Raw genomic sequence first — 16,908 nt, forward strand, 5'->3', positions numbered from 1 at the left:
TTAAACACTAGTGCCACCTAAGTTGACCATAATTCCATTTCTTTTTTTTCCTTAATAGCTTTTTTTCTTCAGAGTTAATCATTTCTTTTCTCATATTTTTAGTTTTCCATGTCCCTATAAACTAACTGAACCTTCCTTAAAATCTGATAGAACTGTAAAATCTCTCCGTATGTTCAAATATACCAGGTTGTCTTTCAGTTTCTTCTTTTTTAAAGATGTCAACCTTGAAGTCTTTTGTCTGGCTCCTATAGTCTGGACTGGTTGCTGCCTATGCCTGATGACCATCTGTCAGGCTGGGACTTCTCTTCACTCTCATTCTGGAAATTCTTTCACCTGTCTCCTGTGTTAAGAGTCCTATTTCCTCAAGCCTAGGTTTTTCTTCCTCAATTTCTCCCGTTTGGTGGTGTATATACTCTAGTAGCTTCTTGAGAAAGATGCGGGGGGGCAGGGGGATATAAGATGCCTCCAATCCTGAGCCTACTTAAGGAACTGTGGCACAAATAACTTCTATCTAATTTGTTTCTCCCCTTCAGGCTTATGTTTCAGCTTTCCCAGCCCGGCAAAATAGGACTATCTGTCATGAAAATTTTGGTGAAATTTCCTTTCTGCTACTGTCTCCTCTCGTTCTCTTAGCCCTTGTGAGTTTATGCCTTTTATATTTTTTTACAGCAATTTCAGGGAGGAACAGAGATAAACAGATATGTTCTATTTATCATACTTGGCCTGAAGTAAAATAATTTTAATACTATAATATAGATTTAGTTCTATATTATATATATTCATATTATATATTATATAGAATTATATATTATATAGAATTATATAATTACATTCATATTATATATTATATATATTCAAATATGACCATTTATTATTTCATTTACTTAACAGAGATTGAGCACCAGCTCTATGTCAGGCCTTATTCTAGGTAGGTCCTGGAGATTCAACACTAAACAAAGTTGACAGAATTCCCTACCTTTATGGAACCTACATAGAATGTTGAGGGATGGCTGGCCAATAAAAAAAAGAATAAAATGTATATCAGAATATGATGTTTTACGGAAAAAAATAATAAAGCTAGGTGGGAACAGGATATTCATGTTTAAACAGAATGGTCACAGAAGGCCTCGGTAGAAATGTGATATTTGACTAAAGACTCAAAAGGAATGAGAGAGCAAGAAATATGACTCTGGGGGAAAAGCATTCCAGATAGAGGAAGAGCATGTCTGGTGGCCCCGAGGTGGACTGAAATGTTCAGGGAACAGCAAAGATGTCAGAGTGACTGAGGAGCGACAAGGATGAGAACAGAGGTTACCCGGGGGTCAGGCTCATGTCATCTCTGACTTTAGAAACTGTCACTGTAAGTGATAACCCAGCCCAAGCTCGCTCTGCTCCCCACAGGAAAGGCCAATAAATCAGGAGGTGGGTTGTTGGGGCAAGGAATAACGACTGTAACCACAAAGCTAGCAGACAGAGCACAGGGCAGACTAGTCTCTCAGAGAACCATCTTCCCTCAGGCTGAATTCGGGCTCCTTTTATAAAGAGGAGGGGGCGGTGCCTACTGCAAAGCTGACCAATGGCTGAGGCGGACCGCTAACGGTCACTCGCTGGTTGCTCTTTTGGGGGAGGGGCTCACTACGATAATAATCAGTGGCTGAGTGGGACCGCTAACTGCCTTTGGCTAACAGCTGAGCCTGCCCCGCTCCTATTACATAAAGGTTTGTATTCTGGAAGCTACAGTTTTGTTTGCAGAACTGTCTCCTAACTGGTCATTTCTCTCCTCATCTTCTTAAAGCCCTTTCAGAAAACTAGTTTCTGAGGTGGAAGTTCATTTTCCCTTTAAAGATCATTAATATTTCCCACTTAGTACTCTCTGTTTAAGACTTGTGGTTGCCCAAGTGGGGGAGGTAGTGGTGGGGGAGAAATAAATTGGGAGTTTGGGACAAGCAGATAGTTTGGGACAAACTATTATATACAGAACGGATAAACAAGTTCCTACTGTATAGCACAAGTAACCATATTAACAATCCTGTGACAAATCATTATGGAAAAGAACCTGAAAAAGAATATATATGTGTATATATGCATACACACTGGAATGGGTTGCCATTTCCTTCTCCAATGCATGAAAGTGAAAAGTGAAAGTGAAGTCGCTCAGTCGTGTCTGACTCTTAGGGACCCCATGGACTGCAGCCCACCAGGCTCCTCCAATCCATGGGATTGTCCAGGCAAGAGTACTGGAGTGGGGTGCCATTGCCTTCTCTGATATATATACACACACATATATATATATATATATATATATATATATATCACTTTGTTCTGCAGCAGAAATTAACACCACATTGTAAATCAACTATACTTCAGTAAAATAATTTTTTTTTTAAAGAGCACTCTATTTAAATATGTGCGTGATTACTTCCCTCTCACGATTCGGCTTCACTCAATGCCACCTACTCAGATGTTAGTACCCTAAAAGCTCCCCAAATATTCTCCACAATCTCTCCCTCCACTGTTTTTCACAGAATTTACCACATTTTGAGATTATTAAGTTCATATATATGTTAACCTTTTCAAAAATATGGTCTCCACTATAGAATAAATAGTGATACCCTGGTAATTCAGCTAGTAAAGAATCTGCCTGCAATGCAGGAGACTCTGGTTCGATTCCTGGGTTGCGAAGATTGGGAAGAAGCCCAATCTTCTTGGGCTTCCCTGGTAGTTCAGATAGTAAAGAATCTACCTGCAATGTGGGAGATCTGGGTTCAATCCCTGGGTTGGGAAGATCCCTAGAGGAGGGCATGGCAACCCACTCCAGTATTCTTGCCTGGAGAATCCCCCTGGACAGAAGAGCCTGATGGGCTACAGTGCATGGAGTCGCAAAGAGTTGGACATGACTGAGCGACTAAGCACACATTAGAATAAAGGACTTCCAAGGTGGCTCAGTAGTAAAGACTCCACCTACAATGCAGGAGACTCTGGTTCCATCCCTGGGTTGGAGGATCCCCTGGAGAAGGAAATAGCAACCCACTTCAGTAATCTTGCCTGGAAAATTCCATGGAGAGAAGAGCCTGGCAGGCTACAGTCCTGGGGTCACAAAAGAATCACACATGACTTAGTGACTAAATAACATTAGAATAAAAGCTCCATAGAAAGGACAATATCTAACTTGTTTTCTGTATACTGCACAACCTGACCTTCCAGTGCCCAAGCTATTGGATGGATAGATGGACAGATGGGTAGAGATGACTTTGGGCAAAACTAGGACTGTCCAGTAATTACCTTAAATTGGCTCTTTAAAACATCCTCCTCCTTTTATCCTATTCTTTAATTTTATTTAGCTTCTGCTTTTAATTATAAAGAGACTAATAGAAAAAACTTTAAATGTCTTGAATTAACACTTGTATCATATTCTCAAGCTGCATTTTCCTCTTCAGTGTGTTTTATAATCCTTATTTCATTTGTGGCTTATAACAATATAAACCATAGGCTGTGAGCCTAGCTCACACACAACCTAATTGAACGTAATGTTTTAAAAAGAAAAACTCATATCTATTATGATTTGAAGCCTCACTTCTTTAATAAGCAAAATCCCAGTATTCTTAGCATAATAGTGTCTACTGCATTATCACTCTGTTCATTTTTGAAAGCTGAGATTTTGTAGGGAGAAATATGGGTGATGAATGGGAGGAAGACCTCGAAACACTAATATCACCCATAAAGAGCTAGAGCCAAATGAGGAAGGAAGGAAAAAAAGAGTAGCAAGAGTTGCAGGAATTTTGGCCATAGATTGATTGAAGCTGTTGAGACCTCAACTAAAACAATGATATTATAATGGCCATGTGAGAATTTGATGGATGATGTGAGGGGTCAAATAAAAGTGAATTAACACCAGCAGTAAACAACATTGAAGGAAACAGCCAACAGCAGGAGAAGGGAAAAAAATCTACATGGAAAACTTTGAAGGGGCAAAAAGAAAAGAAGGAAAGGACAGCTGAGACCCTTGGGACCCTTCCACAATGAGCTAAAATTGGCTTCTTGGATGAAGCCATCATTATTGATTCAGTTTAAATTTTTTTAGAGAGGAAATTTAAGATGTTAAAATCATTTTAAATGTTTCTGTTTGTTATTATATCCCTCTATCCTTTAAGGTTTATTTTTTGCTTCTTTTGTTTTAAGGAACTTAGCGTAAAGTTTCATATATAAATAAAAATCAGAAAAGTAAAATGGATCTTGGAGAATCACCTGGCCAAGACCTCCTTTTTTAATATACATTAAGAAACTGAGGTCCAGGTTAACTTGGCCAAGGTGAACACCACATGGTCTTCTGTTATTCTAGTTCTACACTGGACAAGTTTGAGTCTGATTCACCTACATGTCCATCTCATCCAGAACTCACAGAGTCTAGCACACTATATAAGCGCTCCATAACCTGAGCTGAGTGAGAGAGAAATGTAAACTATTTCTGTTTGGGGTTATGCCTCACGGGCCTGTCTTCTAAAAGTCTGACCTATTCTGTCTAACTCATATACAAGGTAATAATGGCAATGGATAGGGGAATGCATGTCTGCAGTGTGGCAATGGACAGTTTAAGGAAATGTGTTATATCAGTCAGGAACAGAGAACTGTCTAAGGTACTGAGGCTCCAGGGATCTGTGAATCCCCTTCATACTCACAAGGTAGCCCCCAGGGTACCATAGTGCCCCTGGTAAGAGCTGTCATACATTGAGCTGACCAGTGACTGATGCAGATTGAGGTTTATGACTGTACTTCCTGGTGGCCCCACTTTTCCTTCTGTTCAGTGGAAACCCATCTTTCCAAGTCCTAAAGAGTTATCATATATATGCTTAATATAGTTTTGAAAGCCGACAGAGACACTAACATAAGCTTCTGAGCACAAATATAATTCAACATTACTTAGTCCTCCATTTTCCATTTGGTCCACACCTCCATGTCCATCTTAGACAACTAATAAAGCTGTCAAGTGAAGTTCATACCAAGTGGCAGATTCCTTCATGTAATCCTACCAAAGTATCACATCAGCCTTCTAAAAGAGTGTTATTCCATTCTGTCCACATCTAGAGAAAGCAGAACTTGGCAAAGTTAAGTGGCTTTCTCAGGGCCATGCAAAAACCTGGTTCAAACCAAGGACTATATGACTACAGTACCCTTTCTATATTCCATTCATTTCCACTAGGGAGATCTCAGTCAGACTGAAAAAATAATCAGGGCAGAGCAGGTGGCTTTAGGGTCAAGAGAAAGATTTACCAACCCCTGTAAAGGCTGATCTTCAGAATTGGCAAGCTCTGTACTGAGCTTTTCTTGGATGTCTCTCTAACCGTATATATCACTATGTAATCTATACAGTGGTGTTTCAATGGACAGAGCTCTTACCTGTAATAATTTTCTTTGAACTCATATGCTCTAAGAAATGCCAATAAACTCAGTTGAAGTAATTTCTCACCCATAGCACACGTGTTTACTCAGAAGGACCCTACCTCTCCCGAACAAGCGAACACCCCATAAAGTCTGCACAGAGCAGCCATTACATGCAAAATGGACATTTGAAAAAGAAAACATTTGACCCTTCCATTGATTGAGCTTTTCTTCAAAGTGCCCTTCAGGGAGTACTGAGCTGGTTGCCAGGAAACAGAGATTCTTTTCCGGAATCAATTCTTGCCATTCTAAGTGTCTTTGAATGTGTCACTTATTACAATCTTGATTCCCAGCTTAGAATGAGGGTGGTCTTCCTCTCAGGCTTCCTCAGTCAAGACACGTCCAGAGATTCAGAATGTATCTATAAATAGTTACGAGGTTATCGTGGATGTATGAAGTGGCAGTCCTTTTCAAATGCACATTATAATGGAGCTATTTTCAAGTATGTCATTTAGAAAGCACTGAGTGATAGTAATTGACATAATGAAAAAGTATTTTCCACATTGGTTTGGCAATTAAGTGTGAACCTTCCCCTGGTGTTAGAATGAAACTTTGTGTGATGCATTTTGAGGGAGCCTGGAATTTTGGAAGAAGCTTGGGTGAACAGAAGCCCAGCTCCTGTCACAACTAGCTCTATGATATAGGGTGAGTGTCTCCATCCTCGAGGGCTTGGTTTCTTCATGTGTAAAGTGCGAGTTGGGGGAGGTGATCCCAAAGGTCTCTTATAATGCTGGCTCTTATTCTGTAATTGTGTCACCTCTTCTGGATCACGCAAAAGCATAAAAAAATCATTGGCTTCAAGCATTATATAGTCCACTGGGGGAGCTGAAGAACAAACAATTAAATTAATAAATAAATAGGGTAATTATACATTGTGATTAGTGCCAAGAAGAACTAAACTAGTGATAGTGATGTACTATAATAGGGGAAGGGAGTTAATATTTAAAGGCAGGAAGGTATGAAGGGCAAGAGGAAGTCCTGCTAATTTCCTTATTTTTACAGTGTGCTGTTAAAATATATTGTTTGAAGTTGACAAATCAAGAAGAGTTTTCGGTATATTATTAAAAGTTACTAGGGTATCATTAGAATAGCAAAACTCAGAATATCAGTCTTCAGAATTACCAGAAGGCAAATACATTCACTCACCACAGAACATAAAGCAAGGAAACCTAGACCATATAGGAAAAGATAAAAAAGAAAGAGCAAAATAATGAATCATGAAATAAGATGATAGAATTAAGATCAAAAAGAGTGTATTAGTAGGTATAAACGAGAAAACTCTTCCACTTAAAATAAAAAGACTCTCAAATTGTTTAAAAATTATAACTCAGCCTTATAACACATTCAAGAAATACATCTTGGAATTGATGAGGTTGGAAAGGTTGAAAGTAAAAGGATTAGCAAAGACGTAGAAATCAAGTGCAAGAAAAAAACAACAAGAACTGATAGTGTCAACCAACGTTAAATTCAGGACAATACTATATTAAAAACAGACCCTTTGTAATGGTAATCATACAATATAGTGAATTTTCATGCAGCAAGTAGCATTGCTTCAAAATGCATAAAAGAAAAACTGCAGTAAATAAAAATAGAAATATACAAAAAGGCAATTGCAGTGGGATAATCTAAATCACTTTTCTCAGTCCATGCCAGATCAAGTAAACAGTCAAGTTAGTAAGGCTTTGAAAATCCCACACTGTGCATGTATGTGTAAGCACACAAACGTGTGTATGTGTATCTGCATCTATATATGTCTAAACCTTGAATACAGAGAATAAGCCTATTATTCAACTGATAAAAATAGCCACATTTCTAAAAGTTGGAACCACAGAGGAAAATCTCAATATACTTCAAAAAATAGAAATATTGTATGTCACAATCTCTGAACTCAGTGCAATTAAGCTGCAAATTAATGTTTTAATCAAAGACAAAAGAAGTCTTAACCACCCCTCTCAACTCTTGGTCCAAAGAAGAAATAAAAAACATACTATCTCGGAAATAGATAATGCAAGAACTATGTATTAGAACCTTTGAGATATCTCCTCTCATAGCATAGTTCTATTTATTAGCATTGTTAAACAGGAAAGAATGAAGATAAAAAAAACACAAGCAGTCAATCAGGCAAGCAAGTTTTAAAAAGAAATAAAATATACCTATATTAAAAGCAGAAGGAACTAATTTTAAAAATAGTGCAGCTAATAAATAGATCTAAGAGATGGTTCCTGGAAAGAAATAAAGATAAAGCAAAGAAAACAATAAAATAGAAAAACAAATCATGAGCCAACCTAGTCAAGTAAAAAAGTGGAACAAAATTGTACAAAATTAGAAGTAACCAATGATAAAGAGGGGAAAATTACAATAAAATGAAAGACCAACAAATAAATCCAAGAGCTTGTTCTCTGAAAACAAAACAAAAGAATAAATCTATTGTTTAATATAATTAAGGGAAAAAGTGAACAAATAATGCAAAATGAAAGTGGTAAGTGAGGAACTGATAGATTTATGCAATTTTTTAACAATTCTGAGATACTCCTTTGCTCAGACTTACTGAAATTGGCTGAAAATCTGGATAAAATGAATGGTTTTCAGAAAAATATAAATGACTAAAACCTACCATAGGAGTTGTAGAAAATCTAAATGACGAATTATCATAGAAAAATAGGAAAACATTTTATAAAAAATTCATTCCCTCCCTCAGGAACAAAATCAAACACTTTAATAGGCGTGAAGAATGCTTTCTACCAAATCTTTACAGAAAACAGTTCCAGTACTACTTAAATTGTTTCAGGTCACAGCAAAAGAAGAAAAACCTCCATATTAATTTTTGAAGCTAGCGAGATACCAGTTCCAAAACCTGACGAAGATAACATGCACATGCAAAAAGAAAAATTACAGTCCAAACTAATCTATTAATAGCAAGGGAAAAAAACTAAAATTTTAGGAGGCAGAATTCAGCAGTAGGTCAAGAGGATGCTACTTCCTAATGAGAAATTAAAAGATGGCTGCTGAGAATAGCTATTGAGAACATAGATTCAGGAGTAAAATGACTGTGTTCAGTTCCCAGCTCTCACTCACCAGGTGTTGGACTTTGGACACATAATTATTTAACTTCTCTATGCCACAGTTTTCTCATTATAGTGTATTGAGAGGATTCAATGAATTAATACATGTAAAGTGCTTAGAACAGTTGTCTGGCACACAGTAAATACTGAATAAAGCTGGCTATTTATTATTCAATAGTGGAAAAAGCTATTAATATATATCATTCACCATATTGATAAATCAAAAGAGAAAAATTATAATCACTTCCATAGATGCTGAAAAGTCATGGAATTACCTGACATTCATTTCTAATTTTTATGCAGATTTAACAAAACATTATTGATGGATGCATCCTAAATATCTTAATAAAATAACAAGATCATTAACCAAAGCATGAATCATTATTGATTGATCAAGGAAACCTTAAAAGCCTTCCTGTTCAAATCAGAAGACCAGTGTATCCACTAACCCCTCTGAAATTTGACATTATTCTAATCATTTCAGTAGAACAGGAGAAAGAAATAAAAAGTGAAAATATTTTTAAAAAAGAGTAAGTAAAGTAAAATTATTTGAGGAGTATACAGAAGATACTCAACTCAAAATTATAGTAGACAAATAGATATAATAAAATTGATGGGTATGAAAATAAGATACAAAAAAACACATTAATTAGAAAACAAATAGGAAATAATGTCCATTTATAATAACCAAAAATATAAAAAAATAAACTTAACAAAAATATTCAAGTTATAGATGACTAAAACCTTAACAAAGGGATACAAAAGAAAATTTGAATAAGTAGAAATGTAAACTCTTTTATTGGGTGGGAAGACTTAATATTTCTCTAAATTAACCTATAAATTCAATGCAGTCTCAATAGAAATAACAAGATAATATTAAATTTCAGACAGACTAATTTTCAAGCTTGTATGAAAAAGCGAATAAGTAAGTATAGCTAGAAAATTCTGGAAAATAAAAATAATGGAAGATACTAGTCTGACCAGATATTAAAATGCATTATAAAGTTGTACTATTTCTTATAATGAGATTCTGGCAAATGGAAATACAAATCAGTGGAATGAATACAGATTGCACAAATAAGATTCTCAAGCTCAAATGGGAATTTAGGTTATTATCGCAGTAACATTGCATACCATTAAATTAAAAATAGATTATTCAGTAAGTCATATTGGAACCAATAGGAAGCCACAGGGAAGCAAAATCAAGTTGGATCCATACCTCTCTCCTTATTCTAAAATAAATATTAAACCACAAAATTACTAGAAGAAAATAAAGAACTTTAAAAAACTAATCTTGGATCGGGGAAGCCTTTTCTCTTTTAAGCATCACGTAAAACCCAGGGGTCACCAATAAACATGATTACATTTAACTTACGTTTTTCTTATGAAAATAAGAAATTGTTCCATAGCATAAAACACCTTGAGCTAAATAAAATTTTAATCAAAAAGGAAATAATAGATGGGGGGGACTTAAAATTTGCATGACAGAATTTACAACATATATGACAAAGGCTAATTTCTGATATATAAAGATAACCAACAAAGCTAAAGGAAAACTGTCAACAACCAATAGAAAAATAGGTAAAAGAACATAAACAAACTTCAAAGAACAAGAAATGTCAAAGTTCTCATACATATGCAAAGATGTTCAGTGATATTAGTACAATGAGAGAGATGTGAATTACAGGTCTGAAGTTACATTATTTTTGCCTATCAGGCCAAAAAAATTTAGTTTGTTAACACATTGTTTAGTATACAGCAAAATACTGGAACTTTTGAACATTGTTGAAGGGAGTAAAAATTGGTGTAACCTCTACCAAATCTGCCAAAATGAAAAATACATAAAACGTTTGACCCAGCAACTCTGCTTTAGGAAATCTTATATTTGCCAGTATAATCAAAGATGCATCTATAACATTGGAAGTTTAGAACTGGAAATGACAAAATACCATAAATAAAGAACTGATTAAATAATTTATAATATATTCTTACAAAGAAGTATATGTGCTAATGTGAAGAGAATCCAAGATGTATCATTAAGTTTAAAAATACGTGTGTGAATGTGTATGTGTGTACACAAATACGTGTTTGGAAAACTTCTGGTAAGTACACACTAAAGAAGTGTTGGAGGTTAATTCTGGGCAGTTGGCCCAGGGGCCAGAGATGGGAAGGAAACTCAGTTTTCATTATATACCATTTTGTGCTATGTAATTTTTTTCCTGATGTGCAAGTGTTATTTGAGTAAAAATAAACGTTAATATTTTTCAGGGTTGAAACAAACTGGTTTTAAGTATGAAAGTACTGTTCTACCATGGACAGTGGTTAGCTATTCTCCATTTCCATAGAAGAGATCTTCTTCAACAAGAAGAGCCAACAAAGTGAATATATAGTTTGGATTGAAGAAAATTAATAATTTCCTGATGGAATTGGTACAGAGTTGTAAACACCCTCTGAAGGGCTTTGGAAGGAGTCTGAAGTGGGTGGTGAGTGATCAGGGGAGGGAAGGACCCTGGTGGCCTGGGGAGACTTCTTTCCTCCCCAGGATGCTGTGACCCTCTTCCCAGGAGCAACACCTCTCTGTGAGCTGACAGTTTAATGAGCATTTTACCCAAGGCATTCACACCAGTAGGAAATCCTGTTAGATTTACAAGTGCCCATTAGTTACAAGTTCTCCAGAGCCACTGTATGGGGTTTCTATTCAGGACTTCCTTGTACTTTCCAGTGTTGAATATCATTGCAGAGAGGGTTAACACCTCTAGGAACTCGATTTTTCTCTTGTACATTATAAACAGCCATGGGGGCAAAATCTTTAGCTCCTCATAGACTATAGACTATAAATCAATTACTCTTCCACAAGGAGCTCCAGACTATCGAGAAAAAAGGGGATCCTTCCATGAACAAATGACCTAGGACACTTTAATGAACGGGGGAGCATATTGAGAATAATGAACAAAGCCAGAATAGGGATGAAGCCAACTGCATTTAAAAAGCTGCTGTTTTTCTTTTTCCTTTGCTACAAATCACACTCCATTTTTCATCCCCTAGGTCAGGGGATGTGGTTCACTAAGTGTGGTCCCTGGACCAGAGCATCAGCATTACCTGGAAACTTGTTCAAGGTGCAAATTTTCCAGACTTCCTGTATCAGAAACTCCTGGGGTGTGGCTCAGCCATCTGTGGCTTCTGGAAGAAGACCACCCACCAACAGGAATAACCACTGGCTTGCTCTGCATTCTTTCCTCTAAGAGAACTCAAGGTAACACAACCTGATGTCTCTGGACAAGTTTTAAAATTTTAGCCTCAAGATACATCTTCAGATGTGGGTGTAAATTAAGCACAGCAGCAACTGCCTCCTCTTAAGATGAGCATCATTTGATGACACTGGTTATCCCACAGAAGGCATGGCCATTCCAGCTCCTATGCTGTGGTGTAGATATGCTCCAGAATGCCAAGGGAAGCCAGGCTGATCCAAGGTTCTTATACAAGCCATGACAGTCAGATATTGGAAGTCTATCTCACATCCCAAACATATGCCAGTGACTGTACATAGGGAACTAAATCTCATCATTAAAGGCTGGGACCTTCACAGGCTAAAATCTCCTATTAGGCTGGATGCTCCCCTAAAACAAATCATCTACAGCCTGACAGCGCTAACTTTTTAACTGTCCCTTATATGAACTTAATATTAAGGCGCCAGTATGTTGTCATCCCTTTTTTCCTTTTATTTCTTTGGGGGGGTGCACGGGGTGGAGGGCTCAGACCTTCCAGAGAAGCACACGAAGCAGACACTGTCTGATGTTGCCCTGGCCTCCTTAACCCCTGCCCCTTTCTAATGGGAGTTCAGATTTTGTTGTAGCACAAACAAACTCCCCTCCCCTTGCAGCCCCTATGCCCTCAGGGAAGCTTACCTGACCCAGATCCACAGGTGAGTCCAGTTGGTCTAAAGGTGATCCCACTCCCCACGTGACTCAGTTCAAGGTACTGAGATTCAAGAACAGGTTTTCCAGGCAGCTGGGCAATTTCTTGCTCACCTTGCTCTTTCAGGACACCTCCCAGAGGCAACCCTGTCTCTCTCCGCTGGGGACTGCTGCCTCCACCTCCAGATTAGCTGAAGGATGTGGCTCACATGGGAAGGAAAGCTGTGGTGCTGGTTTAACCCCTCCCTAGCCTGGGCTTCCTGTCTGGGAGTCAGTAAACATTCTGAATGTTGAAGATATTTGACTTGAATTTTCTGTTATTCGTTGCTGAAAACATCCTACTGACTGAGTGAGGATTATTATCACTTAATATATGTGGAGAGACCATGACACAGAGTAGTTTTGGAGGCTTTGTAGTAAAGGACAGAAGTTGCAGTGGAAGCTGGTGGTTCATCTCAGCCTGTGTTCTACCACCCACTGGAGAACAAGTCACTGAGGGTATTTCCTGGGCCTTGAGGATGGGGAGCAGGGAGATGAAGGGGAGCAGGGAGATGAAGGGCAGCACAAACAGAGTCCTGGACCTGCCATGGGCAAGCTCTGCCCACACTACAATTTTGTCTCAGGATGCCCAGATGGAGGACTGGGGATGGGGCTACAAGAAAGAAGAAACGATGGAGAAGATAGGTGATAGTTTGAATAGAAACATAAAGGTGACAATTAGAGTATAATGTGTTTTTAGCATTAGGGCAAAAACATACCCTCTATTAAACGTTAGTAAGCCTCTTTCTAAGCCTCTTTTTCGGCCACCTCATGCGAAGAGTTGACTCATTGGAAAAGACTCTGATGCTGGGAGGGATTGGGGGCAGAAGGAGAAGGGGACGACAGAGGATGAGATGGCTGGATGGCATCACTGACTCAGTGGACGTGAGTCTGAGTGAACTCTGGGAGTTGGTGATGGACAGGGAGGCCTGGCGTGCTGCAATTCATGGAGTCGCAGAGTCGGACACGACTGAGCGACTGAACTGAACTGAACTGAAGCCTCTTTCATGCTGCTTTAAAGACCCTGCTACTAGTTTACCATTGATGAGCACCGAGAGAACTGCCCTGTGCTCTACCTGGGAGCCCTGAAGGCCCCTCTGTCCAGCTTTCTCATCCAATGACTCAACACTGCAGCCAGTGTCCTGCAAGTCTTACCACCACTCTGCAGGGCAGACCCACCTTTCTGCATCAGCAGTGTGCTGCCTGAGGTCCCCTGGGGTGGTTCACCCAGCTGGGGACTGGGAATATGACCCCTTCCTTGATCCTTACCTTGAGTAGCACCCAGCAAAGTCCCACTTAAAGATGCCCTCTCTCTGAAATGGAAAAGCAGGGTTTGTTTCACAGCTGCAAACCCTTCTCTTCCATCCCATCTAGTCAAGTTGCAAATCTGTATTGCCCAGTGGATATCAAATCAAGTTTCAAGGTTAAGGCAACAGAGAAAGGAAGGAGGTACCTAGGAAATCATTATCAAGATTGTATTTAAAAGAGAAAACCTCAGATCAAGGATGAAACACAGTCTCTTAGCTACATTCCTCACTGGTATTGGCTCAGTCTTGAGGTGCTGTGAGATTTAAATGTCATTTCAGTGAGTCTTGCAACTTGTGGTCAGATGCATTATAAATGTTCTAGATCACAGAATTTAATACATTTTTTCTTCTGCTGTAAAGCATAAATGGCTTTTTTTCCGATTGAAGACACTAACAAATAGGTAGCTTCCTAATCCACATCTTGACTTTTCAACTGATCACCTTTTAAATCATCCAGTTTAATGAGTTGACCAGTGTTTGGAGGAGTTAGTAGTGTCTGCGAAGAAATACAAGAAGAAGGAATCACACTTGGAGGCTGGAGGTTGGGGGATGGGAGGGAAGGGTCATCAGCAAATAGCAAGCTGAGGCTCAGAGAAGCTAAGCAAATTGACCAGATCAAACAGCTTGTTCCTGATTCCTTTGTGACTCAATGTAGAAATGGTCAAAGGAGTATCATAAACCAAAAGGACATATGTATAGGATCCTCTCTTTATCTCCTTAGTACTCTGGCCACTGATAAACCTTGACTTGGCCATGAACCTGCTGATATTGGTGCAGAGCTGATAGGGCCACACAGTCCTGATCCGGGTGTCACGTGCAAAGCAGGGGCAACTGGATACCATGTGTCACATCCCAATCTCCATATCCCAAAACCGAGGCCCCCGCATATGCAGCTGACCACGTCTGGCCAGCCCACTGACCAGCTCATACACCAGCAGCCCTCCAATGACGCTCAGAGACTTTGCTGTCTAATAACACAGAGAAGTTCATGATGTTTCACTTTGAAGGACCTACCCTATTTCTCCCCACTCCTTATACCTCATCCCCCCACAGGTTGGACACAGGTTTTCTGGTTGGTGGTAAAACTTTTCCACTTAGCACTCAGTCTTCAACTTTATAAACTATTTTCTCTTTATTTCCACCATCTCAACAACACCTTTAATCCACTGCTACCCCCAAGACCTAGAGGAAGGTGGTAGAAGGGCAGCACTTCTCTGTGGCCTTAATTGAATGCAAGTACCTACTGCCTTTAACAATCACCCCCCTTTCCAAATCAAGTCTCTTTCAACCCAAGCAAGCAGACTCCTCCCATAGAAACCCCCAGTGCCTTGTGCAGAGGTGTGAAATGTGCTCACTAGGGCTATTTTAGGCAGATTTAGGGCCATTTTTCCATCAGAGAGATAATAGCACACTGCTATTAAGACACACCACCATTAAAAACAACAACAGACTTTGATAATCTCTGCAGTAGTAAATGGAGCTACTACATTATATATTATTGCAGGAGATTTCATCCTGGCACTTGAAAATTTACTTTCAATTTTGGAATTTCTGGTAGCTGTACGTTCAAATCTTCATTTGAACCGAAAGACTGATGGTGATATACAGGGAAGACCATTACAACTTCAGCTACAGTTATTTATCTTCTTCATCTGAGTTTCTTTTAATCAAGTATCTGCTATTTTATCACTTTCTTTGCTACTAGTTGAGGAAATCATACATCTCATGCTTAACTGTTAATATATGCTATTTACATGTGACTTCCACCACTTCCAATATTGAATGAGTAATCACATATCACACCAAGATCAGCAAATGGACTTTTTCCTTATTTAATAAATGTCCACTCCTCAGAAATTCCTTTTTTAAAAAACAGGACCATTTCCACTGAGTGGATACCTCAGAATAGGGAGAAAGGTTGACAGCCTTTGATTCTGTGCTGTCTAGACACTTACAGACCAAGACGGGGCTTTCCCATGTCTTCCTCTGCCCTACTGAGAGTGGGCTTGCTCTGATGCAGAGAAGTCAAAACAACCTCAGTCTCTCTGCAGGTTACCTGTCTTTCCTTAAACTATATCTATTATTTCTGGATTTAGTTCTCTCACATCTCTGGTGAAAGGGAAGCACGTATAGGCTCACATAGGACTCAAAGCTGTAAAACTGAGATGCAAGTAAAAATGCCTACAATACCGTTAACCTTTCTGTACTTGCAGCCAGAGTTTTTGGACCCAAAGAACTAATTTAAAATCCATTTGTCCTTCATGTTTGGACTATGAGTCTCCAGAGGCTTAATCAGAATGAAAAAGAATCAAATACCCCATCAACCGCAAGGCCTCTAGTACCCAGCTCATGCCTGTCGACCAGCAGGAGATTTAGATTTCCACGTATTCCCCAAAATTACCTCAGACGCAGAAAAGAAAGGGATATCACAAAATTCAGCCACAGCTACTAATGGAAGGAAGGTCATAGCAGGCTGATGAACTGTGTACAATTCTAAGAAAGACCAAATGGATACAATACTCTATTTAGCAGCCTGAGTCAGGGTCTCAGAGCAACTGGGTTGGGGTGGGCATGGTAAGGATGCTACCTACAAACAAGCCATCCCGCTGCAGGTAACAGGGAGGGCGGTGAGAGCGAAAATTAAGGACCTGATCACAGAGGGTCTATTTGCCCAAACCAAGCATGGATGGGGATACAAAACTGCCTTTTTCTTCATGGGCTGCATGAAACAAAAGACACCAAAACCATTACTTTATTCCTCCACAGTCACAGTCACTTTCTCATAATAAGGTAGCCAAGGCAGAGCTGTTTCCAACCGCTTGTGGAATGTGTGGCCCCAGCCATCTCAGTTTAAGGGAGGCCTCAAGCTACTGAACACGCAGCTGTTAATCTGCATGATTACTGAAGAACAGTAAAACCTTCAACCCCCTACCCCTACCCTGGGCCAGCATAGCAGGGGGCCAGGAAGCAGTCACCAGCTGGATCACTGGGAAACTGTAGGAGAAAAAGGCCTGGCTGGGAGCCGGGTAGAAAGAGCAGTCCAGCAGCACACCGTTTTTTTATCTCTTCAACAAAATTCTTCCAGGACTGGGTTCTGGAGACATCAGGGAGGAAAGGGGAGCACCTCGTGAAAAGGCTCTGTAGAATCCT

At 39.2% G+C, this 16,908-nt stretch overlaps 1 protein-coding gene and 1 long non-coding RNA gene across 2 annotated transcripts in view; both read left to right on the top strand.

The window, feature by feature from the left end:
- Positions 1-16,908, top strand: part of HIBADH (3-hydroxyisobutyrate dehydrogenase) — a 250,170-nt gene that overhangs the window by 207,994 nt on the left and 25,268 nt on the right. The gene's annotated exons all lie outside the window — the stretch shown is intronic.
- LOC112446392 (uncharacterized) lies at positions 1,613-12,711 on the top strand. Its single transcript, XR_003034368.2, has 4 exons — positions 1,613-1,718; positions 10,767-10,981; positions 11,544-11,751; positions 12,540-12,711. It is a non-coding gene; the product is annotated as an uncharacterized lncRNA (long non-coding RNA).

The sequence above is a fragment of the Bos taurus genome, chromosome 4, assembly GCF_002263795.3.
Source record: "Bos taurus isolate L1 Dominette 01449 registration number 42190680 breed Hereford chromosome 4, ARS-UCD2.0, whole genome shotgun sequence".
NCBI classification, from domain to species: Eukaryota; Metazoa; Chordata; class Mammalia; order Artiodactyla; family Bovidae; genus Bos; species Bos taurus.